Source organism: Hipposideros armiger, unplaced genomic scaffold (genome assembly GCF_001890085.2).
Source record: "Hipposideros armiger isolate ML-2016 unplaced genomic scaffold, ASM189008v1 scaffold_225, whole genome shotgun sequence".
NCBI lineage: Eukaryota > Metazoa > Chordata > Mammalia > Chiroptera > Hipposideridae > Hipposideros > Hipposideros armiger.
The window spans coordinates 1,185,855-1,198,509 of record NW_017731575.1 but is presented as its reverse complement, the minus strand read 5'-3'; positions in this window follow the sequence as shown (position 1 = coordinate 1,198,509).

Here is a 12,655-nt window from a genome sequence, read left to right as displayed (position 1 = left end):
AAGAATTAATATAGTTAAAATGTCAATGCTACCTAAGGCAATATATAGATTCAATGCAATTCCTATCAAACTACCAAGGACATTTTTCTCAGAAATAGAACATATAATCCTAAAATTTATATGGAACCATAAAAGACCCCAAACAGCCATGGTAATCTTGAGAAACAAGAACAAAGTGGGAAGTATCATGCTACACGATATCAAATCATACTAGAAAGCTACAGTAATCAAAACAGTATGGTGCTGGCATCAAAACAGAAACATAGATCAATGGAACAGAATAGAGAGCCCAGAAATAAATCCATGCATATATGGGCTGTTAATCTATGACAATGGAAGCAAGAATTTACATTGGAGTAAAGATAGTCTATTTAACAAATGGTGCTGGGAAAATTGGACTGACACGTGCAAAAAAACCAAAATGGACCACATACTTACACCATATATGAGAACAAATTCAAAATGGATTAAAGACTTAAATGTAAGGCCTGAAAGCATAAAACTCCTAGAAGAAAACATAGGGAGTAAAGTTGCAGATATTACACTCAGTAATATTTTTACTGATATATCCCCTAGGGCAAGGGAAATAAACGAATAAATAAACATATGGGATTACTTCAAACTTAAAAGTTTTCACAGCAAAAAAAACATCAATAAAACAAAAAGGCAGCCTACTGAATGGGAGAATATATTTGCCAAATGATATATCTGATAAGGGGTTAATATCCAAATTTTATAAAACACTCATTCAACTCAACACCAAAAAAACAACCCAATTAAAAAATGGGCAAAGGATATGAAGAGGCATTTCTCTAAAGAGGACATACAGATGGCCAACATGTATATGAAAAAATGTTCAGCCTCACTAATCATTAGAGAAATGCAAATGAAAAACCACAATGAGATACCACCTCACTCTGGTCAGAATGGCTATCATCAATTAATCAACAAACGACAAGTGCTGCCGAGGTTGTGGAGAAAAGGAAACCCTGGTGCACTGTTGGTGGGACTGCAGATTGGTGCAGCCATTATAGAAATCAGTGTGGAGGTATCTCAAAAAACTGGAAATGGAAACTACCATATGACCCAGCAGTTCCACTTTTGGGTATGTATCCAGAGAAACCCAAGACGTTAATTTGAAAAAAAAATATGTGCACCCCTATGTTTATTGCAGCACTATTTACAATAGCCAAACTTGGAAACAACCGAAATCCCCATTGGTAGATGACTGGATTAAGAAACTGTGGTACATTTATACAATGGAGTATTACTCAGCTATAAAGAAGAATGAAATCGTACCATTTACAATGATATGGATGGACCTAGAGACTATTATCTGAAGTGAAATAAGTCAGTCAGAGAAAGACAAATACCATATGATCTCACTTATATGTGGAATCTAAAAAACTGAATGAATGAACAAAGTAAACAGAAATAGTCTCAGAGATATAGAGGAAAAACTAATGGTTGCTAGTTGGGAAGAGGGTGAGGATGAGGGAGAAGGGGAAGGGATTAGACAGCATAAATAGGTAACTACAATATTGCCACAGGAATATGAAGGACAGTTCAGGGAATGTAATTAATAATGTAAATATTTTGTAGGATGTCAGATGGTCACATGTCTTGTTAGGGAGACCACTTCATGGATGGGGTAGAAGCTTGATCACTGCACTGTACACCTGAAGCTGATGTTGTATAATATTGTATGTCAACTATAAGTGAATATATATATAGTCATGGGACATGGAGTATAGCGTGGGAGTGGAGTCAAGGGAATTGTAATAGATATGTATGATATGGGAGGGGGAGTGGGGTGGCAGATTGGGGGAGGTGGGTTGTCACTTTGCGGGGTAAAAAGTATAACTATTGCACTGTGTTGTACAGCTGAAACTAATTTAAAAAATGTTTATTTCACAATTAAAATAAAGAAAGAACTATAAATTAAATTGCAATGTTAAATCCAAAAATAAAAAAAAAGTTACTCAAAATGATTTATTCTTTCATTTTGTCTCCACCCTATCTCCACTCCACCCACAATGTTTTCCCTTACATTTTCCACTTATGAACCATAATTGTTCCCTAGGAAATGTTGACATTTGAGATGCCCTTTGGATTTAGAATATGGTAGTCATTCAGAAAAATTATAAAATAATACAGTAGTAAAACAATTTTTGATAGAAGCCATTACTGATTTACTCTGCAGTACATGAAATCAAATATATTTTCACTTCTTCATCCATCTACAGTACAGATGGGGTGGTATAACGAAAGTGTTGTAATATATAATTTTTGTGCGAAGGTTCTTTTATGCTCCAGAGTCATACTGTGAATCAATGTAACTTCCTTAAATGTTGATATTGACTCTACCATCTCTGCATAATAAAAATTATGGAAAATTAGATCTAAACTGACATTCCCACTTGGTCAACTATCAAATGGTGTCTTCTATGCACTGATTCTTGGAGCAACAGAAAAATCATAAAACATTTATCTTAGGAAGTCCAACACATGCTCAATTTTTTCCTGATGTATAGAAATATGAGGAGATCTGGCAATAAAATCTGAAATTTCTCATATTAAGAAAGAACATACAAAAATCATGCTGTGTTAAAATGCATACAGGGATGCCTAGCTGTCTTGCTCAAATATCTTTCTGGAAATAACAGGTTTATGTATCCCCCTCTTAGAAAAAAATGACCTCTGAGTCTATACACTCCTTCAGCTCTTTCAGTTAAGTTTTAAATTCTCAATGCAAAAAGTCCACTGAATTTCACATACCTCCATTACTGTCGTGCCAAACTGCCCGACTTTTCTGACATCAGCATCATTTCTTAAGGGACTTAAAAAAACCTGATCCTTTTAAACTTGTAGGCATTGCAGTTCTAGGGTACCATGGTCTGTTAAGCAAGGAATGTGTCAGAATTATTTTTTCTGATTAAGCCAGTATCTAGTTCTCACAGGAGAGCATGGTTCTGCTGGAATGGAATCTGAAGTCATATATTATATTTGGGAGGGAGGGGAGGAAAGGGAGAAGTTATGTTGTCAACAAAAGGCCCTTTTGGAGACCAGGAGGGGAAGAAGCAGTGCCACAAAGTTGAAGGAGAAAGTAGCTTACTTCATCATTTTGCCCAAGCACGAATACCTCTCCTCACCCTACAAACATTTATTGAGCACCAACTGTAGGCTGGGAACTTTTACTAATTTTGCATTTTGTTTAAACTTCTTCAGCTTCCATGAAAGCAAATGTTGACCTAAAAAGGAACTTACTAATTCTGCCTTCATACTGGGAAGGCCACCTTGTAAATAGCAACTAATACTCATGAGCTTTGAACATATTTTCTTTTTTTAAGCAATATTATGCCTGTGGCAAATCAATAAGATGACCACTCATGATATGAAACTAATTTCTGCATTAACAGACCTCCCAATCTGTGGTTCTATTATCTTCTACTGCTGCCCCTCCTGATACCAGCCCCTGAATGTGACCCTACAAACATCTCAGGCCCACATCCTGGAGTCCATGAGTGGGCCTATAGACCACATCCAACCCCGTGTCAAGTTTAAATACTCTTTTCCTCAACTTTTGTTGTTGTTGTTCATTCCCTCAACAAATATTTAAGGAGTGTTTACAGTGTGTCTATCAGTTCTCCAGAACAATGTGATATAGCAGTGAATAAAATAGACAAAATTTCTGTGTTATACTCTAATTGGGGGAAAAGGACAAATAAATACAATGTGGTAACTGACAGTGAAGAGGATAGGTTGTACAGGGGCCGGGGGCAAAGGGGATAAGAATTACGGAAATGAGGGTCAACATGGGGTTCTGAGCTTCTTGTGGGACTGATGTAAATGGGAGACGTAACAGGTAATCATTCTCTCAAGTCATATGTTGGTGTCAGGCTGGAAGGGAGGGATGTAAACTGTGTAGCTCACAGTTTTGGAGTCTTTTCTTTACTCTTGCAAATGAAGACAGGGAGATAGCGGAGGGGCCAGGAAAGGGGCCTTCTTATCAGAGTCAGGGAGCTGGAGGGTTCCTTCCTTCCTCCTTTGTTCATTGACAGAACCTTGTGGAAATCTCCCAATGGATTTTTATCCAGATCACTGTCACCTAGATATATTAGAATAGAAAATTTCCTCTTTAAAATCCCTGAATAAATTACTAAAAATATACCTGCAACATTTTCACACAAAGTGAGAAACCACACATGTTCAAGTTTTGATGGCTTGTGTCCTCCAAAAGAAATTAAATAATATTTACAACTAACTTTACTCTTTTTTTACTTTCTTTTCCAAGTGGGAAAGAAAAAAAAAGATATCAATTATTCATTTTTCTGGCATACTGTGATTAAACTGTGTTTTTAACTGTAAGCTACCTACACAAATTGATGGGGGAAAATGCGTGTAGTTTTTAAAACATAACACCTCAGAATTGTGCCTAACTCCCAGGAAACAGGGGCAGCAAAGGAGCTGACTGGGCACATCAACAAAGGAAAAGTGTCCTTAATAATGTGATTACCGGCTGCCACACATTTCAGTTGGAGGCTTTCTACATGGATGCTTCAGTTGACCCTGGGGAGAGAGTATTTGGAGGGAGCTCAGCCTTGGACATTGACTAACTGGTTTTCTATAAATAAGAACAAGCATGTATCCTGAGGAAAGCAATGAATGTGGCTGGGCATAGAGGACAAACGGAGTGAAGTTTTTCCTAAGTGTCCATACAGCAGGTTGCATACATCTAGTTTTGTTATGGATTTTATATACATTGCAGGTCGCATGTGGGAGCTAAAATGAAGCCCTCATTTTTATATTCACCAAGCCACTCCAGTGAGGGGCCACATTTATCTCTCTATCTCGCATCCACCCTGGAGAGATACTTTTGTCTAGTCATTGCATAGGCTTTTGAAGGGTGTGTGTGTGTGTGTGTGTGTGTGTGTGTGTGTGTGTATCTTACAACACTTCCCCCTGTTCACTATATAGTCAAACTCTTCCTTTCTAGTGGATATTCAAACTCTTCCACTTAACCAAAAAGATTCTATAAAATATGTATTTAAATCTTAACAGTTTCTTTATTCATTTGTTAAGCCACTATTTCCATCATTAATTCTTCTTAATTCACTGTCTCCATCACCTACTCCCTCTTTACACCCAGCAGTCTGCATTCAACCACTCTGCTGAAACCCCACTTTTAATGGACACCACTCTTTCCCAGCCCTTTGATTGTGTTCTTTTCCTGCCAAATCACACTGCTGATCAGCATCTTTCCCCCTAAATCTTTCTTCTCTGGCACTGTTCATGCTGTTTGTTTTTCCCCATGGAATTGCTTCTTCCCTGACCTCAACTCTAGTCTATCTCCCCACCTCTGGTCCCTGGAGTTCTCTATATTTAGCTTTCTTTTCCACTCTCTGTTTTCTAGGAAAGTGTATTTACTCTTATCATTCAATTATCATTTCTAAGCAGAGACTTCCAAATAGCTATTAAGAGTTCTGGCTTCTCTAAGGAGCTCCTATTCCAAACATTTTATTGTGTGCCAGACCAACTGGCTAAACCAAACTGATGCAGCCTGCACCTGGGCCTTGCAAAGACACATTTCTTCAACTGGAATAAGAGGCAGAGCAGCCACAACCTCACTTCCTTTTTGAGGACTCTCCAGAAAAGAAAGTTATGAAGGAGCAAGATAGAAAAGAAGAGCAGGGGATAGAAAGTGAGAGAGAACATAGCTTGAATGGTCTTTGGCTTCTGCTAGCTTCTGCATGGCTTCCTACTAGTAGTGCAAAGTTAATGTAGAGAATTTGAACTTGTAACTCTCCATCTCATCCTTAAGGTCTCTCTCTTGGAACTTTGTTTATGTTATATCAGTTCATCTTTCAATCTAACTAGGTTTTAAACATCAGCACAATAAGTTCCTTTTTATTTTTACCCACCCAATAATTCTTCATATTACATCATCTTTTCATCCTCACAGCCCTCACCTTCGTTCCGGTTCCTGCTACACCCTGCCTGAACTGTTACAATAGTGCTGCCTAACCATTTCTCTCATCCCCAAAAATCCACTCCTGTATCCTATTCTCAGAGGTTTAATCTTACTCGAAACAGTCTCTGGGTATATGGATATATTTTAATAAAAGATGCAAATTCTGAAAAGTCTCAAGATGAATAATTAGAGCCACAGTGTTTAAAAATAATATAATGAAGTTCATAAATTTGACTGGTGGGCAATTCCATAAAGTAAGGTCAAGCTCTGATTCTGTGTGCCAGCATCAAAAAGAGAATTATTATAAATGTGCTTCTGCCATTGAATAGTGTACTTCTCTTGGTTATAAACAAGGATCATTTGTCAATATTAAGTATAATTTATGTCAAATATGTAATAGTAAATGTTCCTTTGCGACTTAGGAGAGAAAGATTGGGAAAAAAAACCTACCAATGGGTAGAAGATTTTCTATGTTGGTGGAATGAAAATTGCACCAACTAAAGAAAGTCTTGGTAAACCAAGAGAACATGTTATTCTGTGGAGTTGGCTAGGCAAGGCTTAATGTGGGAAAAGAAAGTACAGGGAGATGTGTGTGTGTGTGTGTGTGTGTGTGTGTGTGTGTGTGTGTGTGTGTGTGTGTGTGTCCAGAGCTAAACAGAAGAGCTCTGTTTCCTCAAAATGATCAACTTTGAGTGAGAAAAAGCCAAACTTAGAGCAGTAAACAGAAATTCCAGAACACAGGAAATCAGTGTTGACTATTCTCCCTAACTGAAAATGCTGGACTCTGTAAATATACTCTTCACCATTTAAGGCCCAGGTATGGCAGTTAGTGACTAAATATTGAAGAATGTCCTTAAAGGAAGAAGGGCATGGATATCAGTCCAGCAAACTCCAGGGACTTCTTTCACATCCTTTGAGAGTAATGCCTGTCACCACAACCCCGTTTACATAGAGTCTAGTGTGAATGGTCCCCCTGGAGTTAAAAAAAGCGACCTAATTGGAGCTCCTCTCATAGGCCACTTCCCCATTCTACATCCTCTATCCTGCAAAACAAACCAATAGATGCCCCTGAAGTAAACTGTTGTGAAAACAGAAGCTTCCTGCCAAAGAGGCAGGGCAAGAGGCTACAATTTGGTTTGTATTTTGCCATGAGAAGTTTTAAAGACATTGGTGTTCTAATGTCTTAAAAGACATTGGTGACCTTATGTCTTATGTCATAAAGTCACCAATGTCTTATGTCCTTCTCTCAAGATCCCACCTTCTTAGTCTATTGACTCATAGTTCATCTTCCATCTCCTGCTCTCTGCTCCATCCCACCATACTACACCAGTATCTCCTTAAAGGCGTTGGACGTCTCACTTACCTTTGTATCTGGCATGTGAGTAATAATATGTAAGTTAATCAATAAATCAATGAGCAAATGTGCCCCCATCACAATGGTTTTCAAAAATTGAGTTTATAATATCAAAACATAGCACTTAATTTGACATAAAAATTATATTTGTATAAAAACATTGCTATAAATACATTTTTTCTTGGTAAGTTCCCTAATTATAAGTTTCAGGATTAATTAGGAAAAGATGTACACCCAACTGCATTCATTTTGATCTACCAGATTATATCTAGCTGGCCCCTGTGTACAATTTAGCTCACCTGTACCCAATTTCGTTCTTACCTTTTAGGCTCAGCTTTTAGACACCTTGACCTTGCTGGTCTTCATGACTCCATATGTGATGCTTACTTCCCAGCAATGTACCCCTTTTTACCTTCTTATCATTCAGATCTCAACTCAGAGGTGATATCCTCATCATCAGGCCATTTTTGACACCCTGGTTTAGTCATATCCCTGATGTATTTCTGGGAAAATATGTATATTCTATATCTTCTAAAGTTATTTAAGTACATAACTACACACAGTACTTTATGTAATAGATATGCTTTCCAAAAAGTTGTCAAAAAATGAAATATTTTCCAACTGAATAACATTGTCATTTCAAGGGTTATGTTCTCTCCATTTTTATTGATTCTCAGTTGACAGTATATCTTCACATTTTATGTTTCTCTGCTTCAGAATATTTCTCTCAATTCATCAATTATACATAAACTAGACTTAAAAGTATTGGAGGAATGTCTATAAATAAATATTTAAATGATTCCTTTTATTTTAATGAATGACACATTATTTAACTTTTGTGTAATCATTCTTTGCTAAACAGCCCGCATATACCTGGGATGTAATGTGCCCTTTTAATGGGAATGTTCAATAAAAATTTCATTTTTGCAATGATGACATTCAAATTCAGTTTTCCCTTTTTAAAGGTTTTTTTTTTTCTCCCACTCTTACATTGCCAATATTGGAATTACCACTAACATATTTTTCAGGACTGAGGTTGAAATTATGTGTGAGAGAAAAAAAATATGTGATAGGAAAGTTTGAGTAAGTGTTTTAACTAAGCAAAGGCTGAAATTAGAAGCTATGAGGCATAGCTAAGAAGACATGACATTAAATATGTAGTGATACACTGAAACTCTGTTCAAATAATAGATCATCACAAGTAAAAGTACAGGGGTTATGATTAACTATTTTTACCATAAAAATAAAATAAAACTTAAAACATCAGAAACTCTCCTAATGCAAACCAGGATAATGCCTTCACAATCAGAGGAAGGGGCGGATGAACGGGGACTTGCATAGCCCCAACATGAACTCAGCATGCAAAGAAGCATGATAGACCACAAGGACAACACTTGCATCTTCATACCTATTTCTAAATCCAATTATCAAAAGCATTTTATTACCTATATTAAGGAAGATCATTCACCTTTAAACTACCATGTCCTTGAAGAAAAAGAAAAATAAAAGTCATGACACATCTTTGTAGACACAGCCATGAAAAGAAGGTGACTAAGTAATTTCTTTTCATGATAAAGTGATGAAAAATAATAGATGAATTTTTTCTAGGGGAGAAATAAATACCCTATCTCAAAATATGTTTAAGGGCAGAGGTCAGTTTTGTGAACCACGTAGAAAGAAGCAGGGTAAAGAGAAGAACCTATTAAGAGTCAAATTCTTGTCTTCTACTAGGTACTGATTTATAGTCGATGCAGACGGAGGTGTGTTATTTGCCTTCCTCACACTACTTACTCCATTTCCCCAGGAGATTCTGCATCTGCCGTCCAGGTGTTGGTTTGGTCTGCACTTGTTTTATCTGTAAGATTCAGTGAGATTGTGCTTAAACTGAAATGATGCCAGGATTCCTAATTCTGTTGGCACACAACACTCGGATGAGTCTTTTTCAGCTAAGACATGATCAGATCAACATCGGGTGGTTTCTCTCCTTCTGTGTGCATGCCCTGGAGTCCAGAGTGAACCAAGGTGATATGATTCTCCTAATGCTTGTGTAATTTAGTTTGAATTTATAAGATGGCAGGAAACCCAAGACAGTCTCACTAGAGCTATTATTTTGTCTATAAGAGGACACAACTTGTTACAAATTGGAAAAGTTAGTTGGCTTGTATTTTGGGTTTTCCTTAACCAACCATTGTAACTAATTGTCACTAAAACAAACGATTTCTCCAGTGTCTCAGGACATCACTTGTATAAATCATGAGGTTTACAAAATCTGATCGTAGCTGCCTGTTGATTCTTGGTACTAATATGCAGTGCCTCCATCACACAGTGAGATATTTACAGACTTCTAGATTTAAATCAGTGCTGACTCAAGCCTTGGAAAAACCATTTCAAAGGCCAGAGCAAAAGAAAAACTCTAAGCATTTTCAGAAAGATAGTGTAAATACCAAGCAACTAAATATGAATAATGCAAGTGATGCTGCTTTTTAGGACTCTTAAAAGCAACAAATGACAATTACGCATTATTCCTATCTGGGCTGGTCTACTCTGTTGGTCACACATGGCCTTGAAAAAGCAGAATTCTGTCTTACAACCTGAGCAGGACATGAATTTACTACATGGTCAGGGAAACATGGTGAGTAGTAAATGGTAGCCTGACACTCTAACACACACTGGATGCTTTCCAAATGACCCCATTTATACAGCCCTTCATGCAGCCACTCATTTGCTTTCTGAGTCACAAAGGCACCTACATGGAATTATGAGGCACTGGCCTGCTACAAGGATATAGTAAAGGCCTGTGTCTCAGCTTTGAAATCTCTTATAGAGCATTATAAAACACTACTAGAGTCAAACCTTCTTAAATAAAAGATATAAATAAGAGATCTTTTGCTCAAACTCAATACAAACAAGATTTAAAAGATCTAGAGGAAGTATACAAAGTTAGCTAATCTCATTCAGATCCAAGCAAACATATGGTTTTTGTAAAAAGTACGCCTGTTATTTTTCACAACAAACCTGTGGGGTAGTTGTTATTATCTCTAGATAAAGGAAGAAGCTAAGAGAAGTTCATCTCACCCAGTGAGTAAGGTAGAGGGTGCAGAGATGAGATGCCAACCTAGAGCCACCTGCCTCCAAAAATTTGTCTTCCCATTAAGAGCTGTTGTTTTTTTGGGCCGGCCGAGTGGCACGCTGGTTAAGAGCTGGCTTGGGACGCCAGCTCTGAGCAGCAGGACCTCAGTTCGTATCCCACATGAGGGCCAGTGACACTGCCCTCTACAGCTAAGATGGTGAACAACAGCTCGACCTGGAGCTGGGCTGCCATGAGTCGCTGGCGAGGGTGTAGGCTGCAGCCCCTGCTGCAGTGGGTTGCCATGGGCTACCGTGTGTGGCCGGCAGCCAGCATGAGCGGCCAGCAGTCGGTGTGAGCTGCCAAGAGCCGCTGTGAGCAGCCGTCCAGTTGCCGTTGACTGATCTGCCTCACCCGGGAAGAGTGCAATGATAATACCAACATGGGCCAGTGAAGCGACGTCCTCCACAACCAGACTGAAGAACAAAAGGACAGCAGCTTGTCTGTTCTCCTTCCCCTGATTCCCCAATAAAAGAAAAAAAAAAAAAGAGCTGTTGATTCTTTCTTAAAGGCAAATTGTAAAAGAAGACTGACAGAATAATGGTGGCATGTTAATGGAAACATTAATTACTATTCCCATTACCATTGCTCAAACTTATTCTCCACCCCACCTCTGTGATGAAGGTGCTCAATCTTTTCTTTCTAATCAGCATCTGAAAAAATAATTGAGGCCCACAAAGAGAAAGTGATTTTCCTGAATCCATAAACAAGTTACCAACAATTTTGTCCCTCCGATTCCATTACTAGATCTCTCCTTACCAGAAAATCCTAATTAGTAAAAGGAGCTACATTATCTCTCCTCCTATTTCAGTGTCAGGGAAAGAGTCAAGAAAGAAATTCAGAATCCTTGCTCCTTTGTTTAAATATTTTATTGACAAAACTGTGTTATATCTGTGTGCCCAAATTAAAGCTAGGACAGAAAAAAAAAAAAAAACCTCAGGAAGGGCAAGAGAGGCGTGGAGAAAGCAACTCATTCTCTCCTTCCTCAAGAAAAGAGAACAATGCCGTCGATTCATTTGGAGGTAAAACTTTGAAAGTCCAAGGACTGTGGCATTGACTGTTGAACTCTGACCCCCACTCTGATTTGTTTGCCTGAACAAGGATGGAGGGCAGGGTACAGAACCATGAGAGAGTCACACAACCCAAAGTATTGAATTACACTCTTTATTTGTGGTTTACAAGAAGGCATTTCCCGGGTGTGCTGACTACCCTGGGATTTGCTAAGCCTTCTGCTAGGAGCAGGATGAACTTGTTCCTAATTTACCCTCTAGGACAAATAGGGAAGCTTTTGCTTCATTCTCTCAGTCCTGGAGGAACCGAGCACACATTGTGCCCATAGCAAATGATTCTAGCAAGTTTTTATCAGTGGGTATAACTAAGCAGGGGTGACAACAATCTAGAATTTCAGAAACACAGCACCAAAACTCATAATGGGTAGATAGTATTTGATTTTTTAAAAATCCCCAATTTACTCATCTTTAAATGGGAATCTCAATATTGCTATCACAAAACCATAGGGAAAATTGAACAAGATTATATATTTGGGTTCCCAGCATGAAGTGAGCGCCCCTCCACCTTTCTGACACCTCCAATCCAGTGGCAGCATTCAGAGATTCTGCATTCTAGGAAGTAAACATTCAAACACTCCTCACTTTAATAGATCCCAGTATAGCAGAAGCCAAAGGCAACCACACAATTCCATTTGCACAATTTTCTGCTCTCAGTGCCTGTCATTCCTGCTCAAGAGACTCATCACTTTCCTCTTCTCATCCAATCCCTGCTATCAAATCTGTTCTCGCACATTTCCTTGACCAATGCGTAAATCAGAATCAGGAAATTTAAAAGCAGAAATGAATCTAACAATGTAACTGAGGTTATCCCTCCCCTGTACATTTGATTCCCAATGTGAATCCAAAAATGACTTTCTTAACAGAATTTGGGTGTTAGCCACTGGAGTGATAAGAAGTGTGTGGTTTTATACTTGGAAGGAATGGGAGAACAGAAAACAGGGCAGTTAGGGGCCTTGAAATCTCTATATTCACTCTCATAACTTCCTTAAAGTTACCGTTCATCGAGTCTACATTATAACTAATAAGTTCTCTCAACTGAAACACATCAACCCCCTTAATACCCACAGATGTAGGTAGGTCCTAACAAGTCTTATCTCCACCCATTCCTCATTACCCTGTTGAAACAGCTCTTA